This window comes from Rattus norvegicus, chromosome 8 (assembly GCF_021556685.1).
Source record: "Rattus norvegicus strain SHRSP/BbbUtx chromosome 8, alternate assembly SHRSP_T2T, whole genome shotgun sequence".
Lineage (NCBI taxonomy): Eukaryota > Metazoa > Chordata > Mammalia > Rodentia > Muridae > Rattus > Rattus norvegicus.
In genome coordinates, this window is record NC_141541.1 from 76,104,902 (window position 1) to 76,120,652 (window position 15,751).

At 44.0% G+C, this 15,751-nt stretch overlaps 1 long non-coding RNA gene across 5 annotated transcripts; it reads left to right on the forward strand.

The window, feature by feature from the left end:
• Nucleotides 1–323: 323 nt before the first annotated feature.
• LOC146679309 (uncharacterized) lies at nucleotides 324–9,777 on the forward strand. Of its 5 annotated transcripts, NR_203060.1 has the most exon segments (5): nucleotides 1,433–1,661; nucleotides 3,374–3,484; nucleotides 5,454–5,560; nucleotides 7,013–7,200; nucleotides 9,411–9,777. It is a non-coding gene; the product is annotated as an uncharacterized LOC146679309 (long non-coding RNA).
• Nucleotides 9,778–15,751: the final 5,974 nt, after the last annotated feature.

Sequence of the window (15,751 nt, forward strand, 5' to 3'; positions counted from 1 at the left end):
CCAGACATAGTCAGGGGATAGACTGTAGATGAGCCCTCAGTGACAAAGCCTATCTGCTCCCAACTCATTTCATACTGTTTTGTTTACAAGCACAAGTGAGCAAGATGGACTGGCTGAACCCTCTGCTGGAGACTTCTAAGGAATCCTTCAGGTTTCTCTGCCTCCCAAACCATGGTCAGAAGCACTGCTAGGCCTCTCCACACCATTGTCACGCTTGGCCATCTTGGCTAGCCTACTTTTCTTTTTTTCTTTTCCTCTTTTTTCTTTTTTGCTGAAATCACAATGTAGGAGATGTTGGAAGGCAGAGAGAGAGAGAGTTCTTTGAGATCATCAAAGAGTTATCGTCTTGCCGGATCCCACAGTTTCTCACTTGCGGTGGAAGCCATCTTTAACGCACTTCCACGGTGGGAATAGAAATTATAAAAAGGAAAATGAAAAACATTCTTTATCCAATTTGCGCTGTCTGACGATCAATTCCTCTCTGGACTAGTTAAGAGTAACAGGTGAGAAATGATGTCAGGAGTTTGGTGACTGAAGAAACCAACTGTGCTATTATTGTAAGGTAAGCCACAAAGAGAATGTTTACTAAGATGGTAGGCCGTGAAAGTGTCCAGGTAAAAACCCACTTAGAAAGATGTGCGTATTAAATGTATACATTCTGACAGGGGTGGGGGTGGGGAGGGATTCAGTCTTAAGGAGCTGGTCACTGGGAGTTTGCCTGTGCTTCAGTAAGGATGGGCAACACAAATTGGAGTTGTTTTTCTTTTTTAGGGGGTGGTCACAAGGTGGGGAGGCACACCTGGGAGGACTGGGAAGTGAGCATGACCGGGTGCGCAATGTAAAATTCACCAACAATGTAAACGTTAAAAAAGGAAATAGTGTGACACAAAACTCTACAAACAGCAGCAGTTATAGCTCTGTCCACTTCACAAACGGTCTTTGGGCTTAAAAGAATGACCGGTGTCAAAAGATCTGTAGTAAATGAGACTTGGAGAGTGCTGGCGACAGAACATGATAGAACATAGGAAAGATGAAGGAGGACCCAGAAACAAAGTGGCAAGAGGACAAACAGATGCCCCGGCAGGGCTTTCTGAACTACGAGAGGGCAGGCTGGTAAGAGGGCCCCCACAATAGGACCCAGGAATGACACCATGGTGAGACTTGGCACCCACCCCCCTTCCCCAAAACCCCAATCCAGAGGCAGGCTTCTCAGATGGCACAGCTCCATCAAAGACTATGAAGCTATAAGGAAGGGACTAGCCTCACACCCCGGGGAAATGTATTTAAGCTCAGGACCCGATCTTAAAACCCTGCACGAGCATGCAGCAGGCCACATGGAGTACAGGGACACTACCACCAACTTGCACTGAGCTTGAAGACCAACTAACTGCACTGATGAACAGACGACGCAAGAGCTCGAGCTCAAGTGCGCATGCTTGGAGCCTTCTGGGCTGCCCAACCATTGGCTCCACCCTTGGCAGGAGGCACCAGAAGTCCCAGCCAATCCCAAACACGGAACGGAAAACCTCCCTTAGTGGCAGTTGGAAGGCGTTGGCTATTCCAGCCCAGTGGCCTTTAGTTAGGCTGGTCCCACGAAGAACGCAATAGCTAGGCTCGACAAAGATCTTCATGGTAGTGGGGGTGGGGTGCAGTGGGGTAGGGTAAGTCCCATCTTACCCAAAACCTTAAACTGCTGCCAAGATTGAACTGTTTGTTGCACAGCTATATAGTCTTGTGGTGACAGTGGCTTTAGAGTGAGTTTAGGTAGGAGCTGTGCAAACTCTGTTAAATAATCCCACGGACTCATCTGGTGGCCTTTTGGAGCAATTTTTGTAAAAAAATTTCAAACCTGTCACAGGAAAGGGATATTAAATGGGGACATATAGTCATCGGTCAGCACTTGGCTTGAGTTGACAACTCCATAGATACCATCTCTGGAGCACGAGGCTGGAGATTTTAGCCAGGTTTTTCTGACAAGAGAGCTGTCATGCCTTCTGCCCCTTGAGTTATCTCACATTGTTGCCCAGAGTCAACAAAGTAACGCTCTCCAAGGGTCTATAGCTTTACCCTACACTGCCCAGCTCCCGTTCTTAGTTCACAGGGTTCTGCCAAGCCCTAGGGAGGAACCCAGAGGTTTCTCCATAACCCATTTCCCTTCTCCTTTTTCTATCCAATCCCTCTCCTTGTGTAGGAGAGGTATCCTTTCTAGACAGGAAGAAAGAGGAAAATTCTCCAAGTGACTCTTAAGTCACTTTGACATCATTAAAGAAGTCATTGTAACAAGACTAACATGAGGTTCAAGGGTAAACTAAAGAACTACAGAACTTAGGTTGCTGGGGAAAACTTCCTTTTGTTCTCTAGGGCTGGTACAGAGCCTGCACAAAGTTTTGAAGTGTGAGACAGTCATGGGAGCCTTAAGTTCATACGCTGGTATGATTTTAGACTAGACTGTGGGTGTGGAAATACCAGACTCTATAGACACTGGATAGAAAGGAGGAAAGGAGCTTTCCTTCCCAAAGCTTCAAACTGGGGAAATGAGGTTCTCAGTAAAAGGGTGTTTAAAAAAAGGGCTATCTTTATCCTGTGGTTGGATCATTATTAAATCTCATTTTAAGATAGCTTAGACCTGTAGACGAATAGCTACATGTGTGGAGTATTGATTAGAGAAGACTAGCCGTGTTAAGTACATTGTTGTATGTCCTGACCTGAAGTGACAGGGGCGGAAGTGGGGCTGCCCTTTCCCATTCTGCAGAATCACAGTCTTGTCACTCAAAGTGATCCCAGACAAGAAACAATACTACAGAGATGACGAAGCACCAAGTTAGGTGTACATCTCAGAGCTCTCTAAGAATCTACAACAATCTTGTGAGAAATTAATCTCCCTCGGGTATTGTAGTCTAGGATGCAGAGTTGAGCAGCAGGAGTTGGGTGTAGCTGACTCAAAAAGTTCTTTGTTTGGTCCGTAGTCCCTGTGAATCTCATCCCTCTGGCTTGCCTGGGTCCTCTCTTTAATGTCTGACCACTAACTACATTTCTGTCATCCGTACAAAATTATAATGCCTTCTCTCATCTTCCGCCCAGTGTGGAACTTTGGTCTTCTGCTGATAGAGTGCCACACCCATGTGGGAACCTGGGTTCACGTTCTGCTATCGTACAGGCTACGTCCTCTCTAGCTGAGAACACGGATGGGAAGCAGTAAGCCTCTGAGCCCAGATGAGCTCTCAGAAGGCTCTCCTAGCAGTAGCCAGCTCTGTCGGAGGTCATGCTATGATCAGAAAGTGGGGTGGAAAACACAGTGTGGCTGTGGCGTGAACCCCAAGTTATTTATTTTTCGTGTTATGTGTTGTCTCATGGCCCTTGCTGTCACTCAAAGGACACAGGGCTGACCTCTTTGGAGCAACAGGACAGACAAGTCAAGTCACTGACTGCTGCCCATCCTGTGACACTACAAAGACCCTTGAAAGGGTCAGTTTCTACGTTGATGGTAATTGGAAGAGCTTCTGGGTAACAGGAGGGCATGAGTCACTTGTGGAGCTGTAGGGTCCTGCCTCTGTGAGCGGCTGGATGATGTTCGTCCTAGCTGTTGCTTTTTACATAAACCTAAATTGGCCTGATCCTAGCCATAAAGAAAAAGTCTTTTTTAGAAAATATGGGGGGAAAAAGATTATCAAAGCAGAAACCCAGATAAGAAATATAGGCAGGGAATTTATTTATTTTTTTGGTTCTTTTTTTTCGGAGCTGGGGACCGAACCCAGGGCCTTGCGCTTCCTAGGCAAGCGCTCTGCCACTGAGCCAAATCCCCAACCCCTAGGCAGGGAATTTAAAATGGCAGAGGAGTTAGGCTCCAAAAACAGAGGTGATGGAGGTGTCAGCCAAAAATTGAGACAATGTTTCAGAAAAAATTCTGAAAGGGAAAGGGAGAGTCAGAACGAAGAAAGATGAGAGCTTTCCCTCTCCCTCTGCTTTCTTCTGGTCCTCCTCCTCCCCTGAACCCTTGCCAAGTGCTAGGTAGGTGCAGAGATTAGGACAGAGAGAGCATTACACAGTGGGGTGAAAAGCGTGTCTCCCCCAGCTGCATTCCCAGGATATAGGGAAGGTCAAGGAAGAGAGCGGAGGCCCCAGAAATGAAGGAGATGCTGTCTCAGCAGCTCTTGGGCTGAGGTCAGAAAGCAGCCAGCTGGTGTTGGCCCAGGACTCTACCACCTTTGTTGTTTCTCTTTGGGCATCAGCTGGGGTTGCTACAAGCACAGAACGGGCAACTGGAGTGAGTCTGGCGGGAGGAGCCCTGTGTCGTGGGTACGGTGCCCATGGACATTGGCAGGGACAACTGTAACTCCTTTCTTTTTTCTCCAGGTGCCCCACCCCCCGTACCCCCATGGGTTGTCTAGTAGCAGCTCACCCTGGCTTCTATCACGGCCATCAACATAAATGGAAGAGGGAGGGAAAAGTGTAAACACTGGAGGATGTGTAAAACACTGGAGGATGGGGTCAGGGCGGGGGCATGATGTATCCTCAAATTTTCAAAACGAGAAAAAAAAAGGCAAAGAATTTGACATCCAATTTATGGGTCTCTGCTGGCTGGGAAGCCTGAGTTCCAGAAAACAAAGACTACTCTTGTAGGAGGTGATATCAATGTTGACGAGGGTCCTTACTGAAGCTAAGGTCAGGGTAGACAAAAGCTGCTAGGTTTCCACCCCTAGTGCCTTTACAAGGGGCGGGGTAGTACACATGTGCTATTTTATGAGCTCTGAAGACTTATAGACAGAGCATTTCCAGGACATGGATCCTCTGAGGCAGCCAAAAATTATCCATCCAGTTTAGGACTCCAAAGCAGGTGCTGGGAAATTAGCTAGGAGCTTTCAGAGTTAGGGAGAGCAAACCTGGTGGTGGTTTACTCAGTCTGGGAAGCTTTCACTATGGTCATAATACACAGGTTTCCTGGCCAGAGCTCAAAATAAATAAGGGCAGGCAGGAGTGGTATCATTTCCGTTTTACACAAGGTTTTGATGAAGGTTTGATGTTCATGGTTCTGTAATGAGGGATGGTGTTCTAGGGAGGCAGTTGCTAAAGCATAGCATCACCATGTTTTTCTCGTTGGCCATCGGCCATTGGGACTTCATATTTCTAGTGTTCCTGCACAGCAGCTCGTTGCCGATGACACAACCCAGAGGCTCTAGCTTAGTGATAATAGTATCAAGCCGTATACCTACCCTATCTTTCTTTTGAGCAGACGTCACAAGAGTTGGGTACCAGCAAGGATGGCCTGGTAAACAGCTCGCTTGGGGTTTCCCACCTTGACTGTTCTCTGACCCGTTGTGTTTATGGGCATTTTGCAAATCTCCCAGCATCTGCATCCTTTCTAAAGTTGGGAAGTTTTCTTTTTAAGGCCTACTATTTTCTCCTACGTGAAAGCTCTCCCCGCCCCCTCAGGTGTTTGCCTCTGTTACCAACAGCTGTCCTCTGTGAAGCGACTGAGTAGCTCACAGCTATGGTGAAGAGAGAACCTTGAACCCCAGAACCAACCTGTGTGCCTTGCTGCTGCTGCTGCTGCTACTGGCAGGTTGGGTTTTGTTTGAAGTAGAGTTTTGGATCTGGATACCAAAGCCAGAGATGACAAATGTCAAGCTTTCTGGTGTCCTTGCTGGTGGTAGTCCTTGGAGGATGGAATTAGAAATAACGAGGTGGGCCTGGTCTGTAGCTTTAGAGAGTCCCTGGTGGCATTCTCTGCCACATCGGAACTGGGTGGGTTGGAAATGGGAGTCTCCCCTTGGAAGTTAGCAGAAATCCTGGACCCCCTGACCCTGAAAATTCTGCACTTGAGCAGAGTCCCTAGTATGTGCTCTAGTTCTTATACTGCCTCTAATGAGCCATGTACACTTTGGAGAGTCTCCCGACTTCTTTGGGTTTTGGCATCCTCGTGGATAAAATTGGGATATCAATACCCCTCACTGGGTTGGTGTGTGGATTCAATAAGCTCGGTAATCTTCATGTTCTATAAACCGTTGTGATTGAAGAGCCAGCTTTAAACCTGTGTTGGCCATATGACACGTATGTGGACATTTCTGCCTTCTTACATGCTGTTTCATGCTCCTGGCTAAACTCTGTAGTAAAATGGTTATGTGTAAATTTGCGTGAATCGAAAGGGTTTATATTTATAGATAGCTCTCACTGGCTTCCTAAAGGGGGCTCCAGCACCTCAAATTTTGAAAGCCAGAGCTTGAAACTTGGAGCTGGATTCAAAGGTAGCGATTACTTCTAAAAGTATCCTCTGACCGTGAGCACAGTACCCACTGTGGTGATTTTACAGGCAGACGATTGATGTGGCCTGCTGTCTCCGTATTTTTTAAAGATTTATTTATTTATATGAGTACACTGCAGACACACACCAGAAGAGTGCACAGTATCCCTTTACAGATGGTTGTGAGCCACCATGTGGTTGCTGGGAAGTGAACTCAGGACCTCCGGGAGAACAGCCAGTGCTCTTAACCACTGAGCCATCTCTCCAGCCCCCTGTCTCAGTATTTTTTATGTTTCGTGATTTGGGGGATTGAACCCAAGGTTTTATGCACGCTAATACGTACTCTATAACTGAACCGTGTCCCCAGCTCCTTAATGTAGCCTGATGACAGAACATTTGAGACTGAAAGTTTTGGACATGCTCAGTGGATTTCCATCACATTATCCAACTGTCCTTCATTTGAAGGTGGTCGCAAAGCAAATGATTAAATATTTGGCCTAAAGAAACAACGTGACTCATAATCTGTTACCTCAGTTGAAAAGAGAGGTGTGACCTGGATAATCTTCAGACACTCCCATTTTGGTCTACTAGGACTGGCAGAACAGAGAGCCTTCAGTGGTCTATCATGGCTGAAATGAATGGGCATCCAAGTGAGGAAGGAATGGAAGGCTTTAAAGATTTCCATCCTGGCCAATAGAGAAGCATATGGGCCTGTTGGGTGGGGGGAGGGGCACATAACTGAAGTAGGAAAAAGGCTACTACTTAATACCACAGGCTTGGATTCTGAAAGCGTATGCTTAGACGCTCGCAATCCACATTCCGCCCTGGGACAGACTCTTCAGAGCATGTGGTCCTTCAGAGAGAGAACCTGGTCACAGGACAGAGCACCACGACTCATCCGTCTGTGTAGATGATGTGGTCTAGCTTCTCTGGGAAGCAGCCATGCAGATGCCTGAACTCAAGTGAGTACTAGAAAGGGACACACTCTTTGGAGAGGTTAGGGGAACTCTATGCTTTAAAGGGGCTGGGATCCCCACTCCCACACCAGCAATTTTAAGCATAAAACATTTTTAAGTTTACCTACAAATTTGATAAATTCTGATGACTTTTTGGAATATCCCATGTAGTTCTGTTTGGTTGAGGCAGCATCTCATGGCACTCTATGCTGGTCTCAAATCTATTATATAATCCAGGCTGGCCTGAAACTCATGGGTTCCAAGTGGGCGGCACACATCCAGCCCCCGTCAGACTGTCTGTATAGGCAGCCCTGTTGGGGTTTTCTCTTCTGATGTAAATTGCCCTTAGCCCTTATTTTGGCACTATTCAAGTGGTTAGAACCTCTCCTGGAAGGTTGAAATGGAGAGAACAGATAGACAGACAAATAGACTCACACACAGAGAATGTAGTTTTCTTCTTTTCTGGACTCTGGAAGTCGTTCGTCTGCCTTTAACTAAATACTACGCAAGCTGTAAGTCCTTGGCAGACATCTTTAATCCAGTTGAGAATACTCCTCTCTAATTTGCTGCGTGGTTTTTTGTTTTTGTTTTTTTTGTTTTTTTTTTTTTTTTGGTTCTTTTTTTTCGGAGCTGGGGACCGAACCCAGGGCCTTGCGCTTCCTAGGCAAGCGCTCTACCACTGAGCTAAATCCCCAACCCCTGCTGCGTGTTTTTAATTAGGAACCAATGCTGACTTTTTTCAAGTAATTTTTTTTCTTTTGAAAATGATCACTGTTAATTTGAAAAAGTAAACCAGATTTTTCTGTACCAAAGAAAATGGAAGAAGTTAGGGCTTTTTTTTTTTTCTTACTCCCTTGTAATTCTTGTAAACTGGGCTTTTAAAGAACAACCCTTTGCTATAGTAAATATTTCTATAGTAAATATTCCTAACTGCTGAGCCATCTCTCCAGCCCCTTTAAGTGACCTTTAGATTTTTCAGGCCATGTAAAATATCTGGCACTTATTTCTTAGGTTTATTTCTGAACATAGTGTTAGCATTTTTAAATATAATCTTCTTAGCTCACTTGAAAACATTGGACCTGCCTATTGGGTTTTTATCCGGTCCTGTGGAAGCAGCAGCAGCACTGAAAACACACATACACAGCAAAGTCTAATTACTCTCTTACTCTTTACAGAAAATGTGTTAACTTAGTCCTAAATATTGTTGCAAATTACTTTAAGAGAATGTTAGTTTTTCTGCACTCCATATGCAAATTAAAACAAAGCGTGGATCTCTTACTGCTTCTCTCAACTTAGTTATTTTCTTCAAAGGGTGTGGGGAGAAGGCCCTGTAGCTCTCGACTGCATATCTCCAGGGACCATTATGTCCACCTTGTGTCCAGTGCTCAGTTATATCACTGAGCTCCTCCTGTGAGCTCCTGTGCACTGCACTGAACCGAGCCAGGTTCAGTGGTCCCAGAGGCTCCTGCAGAGACCATTTTTTCCTTAGGACCCCAGTTGTCTTATCTTTACACATGGGCTAACTTAGATCATGTAAGGGCATTGAGGGTGCGTCCTAGCTGTTGACATTGTCCTCTACAAAGTTCATGCTTGAGAACTGCGCAGTTGAGTCAACCAATGTACAAAACAAAAAACAAAAACCCTCTGAAAATCTGGTTTCCTGTTTGATCACCTTCATAGCTATCCCCAGCTGCATGTGGCCTATGGGCCGCACACTGGGCTTGCTGTAACCCTGCCTCACTCTGGCTTGTGCTTGCACGGAATGAACAGACTGGTTCCTGGTATACATGGCCTTCCAAGTACCAGTGCTGAAGTTGCAGCTGGTGATGCAGTCACCCTCTCACCAGCCTGCCTATCCAAGCTCTCCAACTGTGGTGTTTTTACTTGAGTTTCTTTATTATCTGCCTAAAGAGGCTTTCCTTCTGTCTCTCTGGAACTATCACAGGAGTTCATCCGTATGTTTAACTCACCAACTACGCATGACAAATTCAGGCAAGCAAATCAATAGCCCGCTGGCCAGAGTCAACTGGCTGGTGTCATTTTAGTGCATATTTTTGCAACTGCATTTGCCTAATACAAGTTTTCAGAGGTCGGATCTACTTACACTATCTTGTAGATTTTTAGTTTTTCCTAAGCTTACTGTGCCTCAAAGCATCACCCTGAAACATGATGCCTTTGAGATGCTTTTTATTTCACAAGTCTACTTCTCCCTTCAGGTCCCATTGCAGAAGATGAGCTACCACCACCAACCAGAGATCCAGACAAGGACGTGATACCTGGAAGTTTTTCTGGCATGGGCAGGAGTGTGGGCGAGGGCAGGTATCATTATGCAAAACAGCATGGGATTGATGGATTCTGTGATGAGATGGCCCTTGGAAACGAGAGAGGTTCCTGCTTGTAGAACACTGGTACCATCATCTGGCCAGTCTCGAAGTGCTTGTACACTACACCTTCTTAAGGTCTCTGCCAACTCGCAATGTATTTCAACGCGATATTAAAACATGTGTGCCCTCGATGACATATGAACTGAAGAAAATGTATATAAGACATTTTCCAAATATAAATGAAGCATTTGGTTCTATACATAATTGATAAAGGTCTCTTCATACTATTTGGGTTCAAAAATTTAAGCCTTTAACTCAAAGCAGTGAGAACTAGTCTATTAATCCATGGAGGCGTAATTGCTGGCTGTGCCAGATCCCTTCGTTTTAACTGTGAAAGATCATGCAAACCTTTGTCTCCAGTCCATTGGGTTGTGTGGTGCCTTACTGTTCTATTGTGATGGGACACCATGACCAAGGCGACTTGGAAAAGGAAACATTTAAGTGGGCCTTGATTACTGTTTTAGAGGGTTAGTCTTTCATGGTGGGGAGCATGACAACAGGCAAGCATGACATTGGAGCAGTAGCTGAGAGTTTACATCTGGTGCAAAAGATAGAGGCAGAGAAAGGGTGTGCGACTGAGCCCGCCTGGGAGTTTTAAATGTCAGAGCCCACCCCTAATGACACACCTCCAGCAAGACCACACCCACTCTAACAAGGCCATACATCTAATCCTTCCCAGACAGTTCCACTGAGTACCAAGCAGTTACCACCACAGCTTGCTTTAAAGTTCTCCCAGTCTAAGACCCATGGTTTCAGATCCAGGCAACTCCCATGTAACCCTGACCTGGTGGACTCACTTTGCTGTTGATCTTGGTAGTTCTAGGCCTAGCACACAGCTTTCCTTCCCCATGGGGCCACTCCTTAGGAATCCCTATTGTGAACAGACTGCCAATGTAAGTTGCCCTCCTGATTTGGGTCTTCAATATCCTACCAAATGTCCTGATGGCACCGCGTGGTAGTGTTTAGAGCTGTCACCCTAAGGGCTCTGAAATTGACAATATTCATTCATAGTCTCATAGTCTCATAGTCTAAGGGGCTACTGTGGAGCCGATAGAAATTCTAGGAAGTGGGGGAACATTGGAAATGTGACGTTGAGGGGAGGTTTTGTGCAGTCTCTTCCTCTCCCTATTTCCAGTTGCCATGAAATGAACAGGTTTGGTCTGTCACACATACACATACACACACACACACACACATACACACACACACACACACATACACACACACATACACATACACACACACATACACACACACACACACATACACACACACATACACATACACACACATACATACATACACACATACACACACACATACACACACATACACACACACATACACACACACATACACACACATACATACACACATACACACACACATACACACACACATACACACACATACACACACACATACACACACACATACACACACACATACACACACACACACACACACACACACACACACACACACACCATGATGTTCTGCCTCCATTGGGCCCAAAGTAACAAATTGACTATGGATGAAAATGAAAATCTCTGAAACCATGAGCCACAAATCTTTTAAGTTCATTTTCTCAGGGTATTTTTATCACAGGGTAGAAAGCTACCACAGCTATAGTCAGAACCTAGGCCCCAACTGCCAAATCCTGTCTTTCAGCGGATGACCGCTTACTCTCAGAGACTTTGTTGAACCCCTGTCAGGCAAAGAAAGGAGGTGGGGTGTGTGTGTGTGTGTGTGTGTGTGTGTGTGTGTGTTGGAGGATTCTTACATTTTGAAACATACAAATGGAGTCAATTTTGAACTAAGGGCAAGGGAAATATAACTCAACACAAAATGTCTTTCTGTCCTTAATTAAAAAGGAGATCTTCTCTCTCTGGGTGACCCAGCCTAGTCAGGAGTGAAAAGAAACAAGTTGGTCTGTCCCCCGTGTTCTATCTGTCTACAGCAAGCCACCTCCATCTAGTCTTCTTTCAATGTCCCAAGCAGTAGCCTGTTTGTCTTTATTCATCCCACCCTCATGATGCTGTCGGATGTTAGCTTTTCTACCCAGCTACTGTGATGATAAAGTCAATGGGCTACTCAGGAGTGGGCATTAACATTTTATCGAATGGATGGTTGGGGGGTGGCAAGAGCAGAGCTGAGCGTTCAGTACCTTTGCCACAGTATTCAGGAATCAAAGTTTTAATGCTGCTCTAGTGGGAAGCTGTAAGGATGCAGTGGGACGGAGGATGTGATGTCACTTGAGACTTTCAGCTTCCATAGAACTTGGAAATGATGGCTGTTTGCAGAACATGGAGACAATGGTGACTTGCTCTAAGAAACATTTTGTCTTCCCTTCTTGCTGGGTTCACAAGCTTTGTATCCCATTGCCCTGAGCTTACTCTCTGTCAACTTTCTTTTCATCTTTTCCTTTTCTCCCTCCCTCCCTCCCTCCCTCCCTCCCTCCCTCCAACACCCCCTCTCCCTGATACAGCGTTTCACTGTGTAGTACCAGCGTGCCTGAAAACTACAGAGATTCACCTGTCTCTGCTTCCTGCATGCTGGAATTAAAGACATGTTTCTCCACTTCTGGCCCACTGCTCTTAGTGTGCCTTCATGGCACATAACTTATGTTTTCGTGCAGTAGATTCCTGCACGAATCCTGTGTGGATATTTTCCAAAATTTCAGTCACCAAATGCAATGCTTGGGGGATCAGAACATGAGGCTGGAAAGCACACAAGGAAGATCACCCTTGTAATCCCATCCCTGGGGATGCCGAGTCAGGGGGATCACGAGTTTGAGGTCATTTTAGACTAGCTCCATTTGCCTAAAATGCCCAGCCATTCACTTTTCCTCTTGAGGTGTCATCTGATGCTGCACTATGTCATTCGAAGCGTTGGACTATGTCGTATTGTGCACACACAGATCTCGTCTAAAAACAGAAGGATGTAGATTAAATGAATTGTTGTAGTTAAACCTGGTTCTTCCTCTCAGTTCCATCCTCACTCAAAATATACTTACACATATCTTGGCCATATAGCTAGGCTCTATTCTTGCCAGATCATAACTAAAATAACCCAATGATTTTAGTCCTATTTCCTGACGCATAACTGGTTACTTGTGCTCGGATACCGTAAGTTGTAAAAATATAATAAAAAAGTATGGTTGTCTTTACCTTGCTAGGTCTGGCACCATAGTACCCCAAGATATGTCCTAGATATCTTGGCGGAAACACATCCCAACTCCACGGCGGCAAGACCACACTCCATTACACTTAAATCTACCCATTAAAGAACACACAACACAATAACCTTAGATCCAATTGGTAAGATAAAATTGCCCACTTAAACATACAAAGCCCGGTACCATCCATCCCTTGAGAACGTTAAAAACAACCTGTAAATACACAGAACAGAATCTTAACATCAGTCTCCATTGTCCTGCCACGGCTTCTCTCCTTCTCCCTCCCGTCTCCTCCTTTCTGTTCCAGTCTCCTCTCTTCTCTTCCCTCAAACTTCTCTCCCGCCCATCCCTCCTTCTCCTCCAGTGACAGGCCTCCTTCTATCCTGTACCTGCCCCTCACCTGTACTTTACAAATTCAGTGGGGAGAAGGTTCTGGTGAAGTCACCTGATTCCTGAGTAGTGACTAGGCAGCTGTCCTTGGGGCAGTGGAATTACATCAAAATACAGATAACTTCAGGGCAAACCACAACAACCATAAGTCTGTCTCATCACCTCTTTTCAGTGACTCTCCCGCCTTCTCCAAGAATTCTCCTCCCAGATGTCTCACCTCTATTTCCCGCCTAAGCCATAGGCTTTTTAATTGACAGGATGCATTCATATAATACACAAAATATTCTTTCTACATTTCCTCTTTTTAATCCATAAAAGATTCTTTTTCTTTGAAATATACCAGTAAAACAATTATGAAAACCATAATGTATAGTATATATGAAGTCTCATCTACTTATATTTGGCAATTTAGATCAAGTATTCTATCTATCCTATCTTGTGTTAGTTTAGAGTTTTATATTTAAATCAACTTTTATCCTAACCTGAATTATTAACCTAAAACATTTTAGACTTAGAACATGTTCCTAAATGCTAAGCAACTTTAATTGTGAGACTATATCTAGTCTTCAACTTCATCAGGGATCTGAGGAAGAATACATATTATTTGAATAAGAAAGAACAGAGATCTGAGGAAGAATACATATTATTTGAATAAGAAAGAAGTGAAGGAACGCAGCTCCCAAAAATTAAACAAGTGGCAGAGATGGCTGACTGCTTAGACAGTCCCCAGTATTCTTTATAATGTTAGAACATTTAACTCCAGCCTTCTGACCCAGAACATCTGACAGACCTTAAGTGAAGCAGAAATTATGAAGGACTAGCTTACCTTGAATTGGCAGAGCTTAGTAGTTGACAATCCTGTATCTGTCCCTCATTTTTCAACAGTATTTTGCCTGTAGATGAAATTATGGCATTGCATGCCCAGTGGTTAGCTTGCCACAACTGAAGCAACTCCACATGGAAGTTATTGACGCACATTCTATTTTTTGAAGGGGAATGGAGGTTCTGCTAGGAGCAGATTTGCCTCATAATCATAAGATCTTTTATCAGTGGAATAAATTTAAATGCTGTATTCTGTGGCTCTGACACTTTTGAAGACCATCTATTCATAGCATATCTGAACAAGCAAACAGTGCCCATCTCCAGCTACCTATTATCTGTATAACCCAGGATGTATATTTTTGCGATAATCCAACCTAAGTGTTTGATTGACTGATTATTGGCTTACCTTATTAAACGGTTTGTAACAGAAGCTATTAAAGGATTGAAACTAAACCTTAACATATTTAAATGAGTAGTATAGGCACAACGACAAAGAATTGAAACATATCTATAATGTGTTGTAACAAATCTGAAATTTTGTACCAATATACAAAGATTTATACTATTGAAAACCTTACACCTAAATCAGTATACAAAGTTCTGTACCAATGTTACAAAATCATTTTTGTATCAATATACAAACTTCTGTACCAATGTAATATTATGGCTATAAAATATTTTAGATTTAAGAGTAGATTCAATAATATACCCCTATTTGTCTAATTATATTTCTATATCCTTTTTCTTTTCAACCACCTACCCTTTATCTAAGAAGGACAGAGAAAAGGATAGAAATCCCTGAGTCTAACCTCCCTATTTTGTTTCCTCCATATCCAAGACCATAATTATTTGCAAATTATCTCCTAAAATAACACAAAATGACCAAAACCATCCACCCCAACTTAAGGGATTGGGACAACGGTGGTCTTATAATTGCTTCATGATGAACGAAGTGAAGAATTCCTGTTTGGAGACCAACAGGATACAGGGAAAATGTTTAAAAGTCAAAAGAAAGCCAGCTGGTATCATTTGTTGTCCAGTCTCTATGTGCTGTTTAAGTTCAGGGCTTAACTATAGTTCTGACTGGAACAGTCTGAAAAGCTGGATGGACCAAAGTCATCTGGGATTAGCAGTCCTTTCTGAAGCTGTTCTGGAAGATGTCTCTGGACTCAGCATCAGTCTGAGGCAGATCAATCAGGGAGTTGAAACAGCAGGTCTGTGCATCCCAGGATCCTCAAACGTGAATCCCGTCAGGACTGTCCTCCTGCTTTCTCATTCTGCAACATATAAACTTTCCAACCAATGTTTAGTTCTGTAAAGACAATTGTATGGACTGTGCAGGGTGAGCAAATCAGTTAAGGATGAATTTTTGCTCCTTGTTTGAGCAGGCAGAGACAACTGTCTTTGTTTAAGACTGTTTAGTTTAATCATATAACCAAATTGTAATATAAATCTTACTTCATGCCGTATGAAAGATGATGTGATGAATCCTGAGGACTGTAGCTGACAAGATCCATCTGAGGTGGGAATTTTGGTTTTCGTGGGTTTTTTTGCTTGTTTTATTTATTTTTTTTATGTCAAACAAGACATACGGTGTTTTTCTGGAAGCTGCCTAGAAAAGGGCATGTGATGTTTTGCTAGAGTAGACACTTTAGAGAACACATAATGTTTGAAAAGGGGATAAATATAACCCAAACGGCAGTGGATGACACTGGCATTGGTTTGCCCTGCCTTGACACTCTTTGCTGGTCTTTGTTGGACTCTGCTGACACTGGTCTTTGCT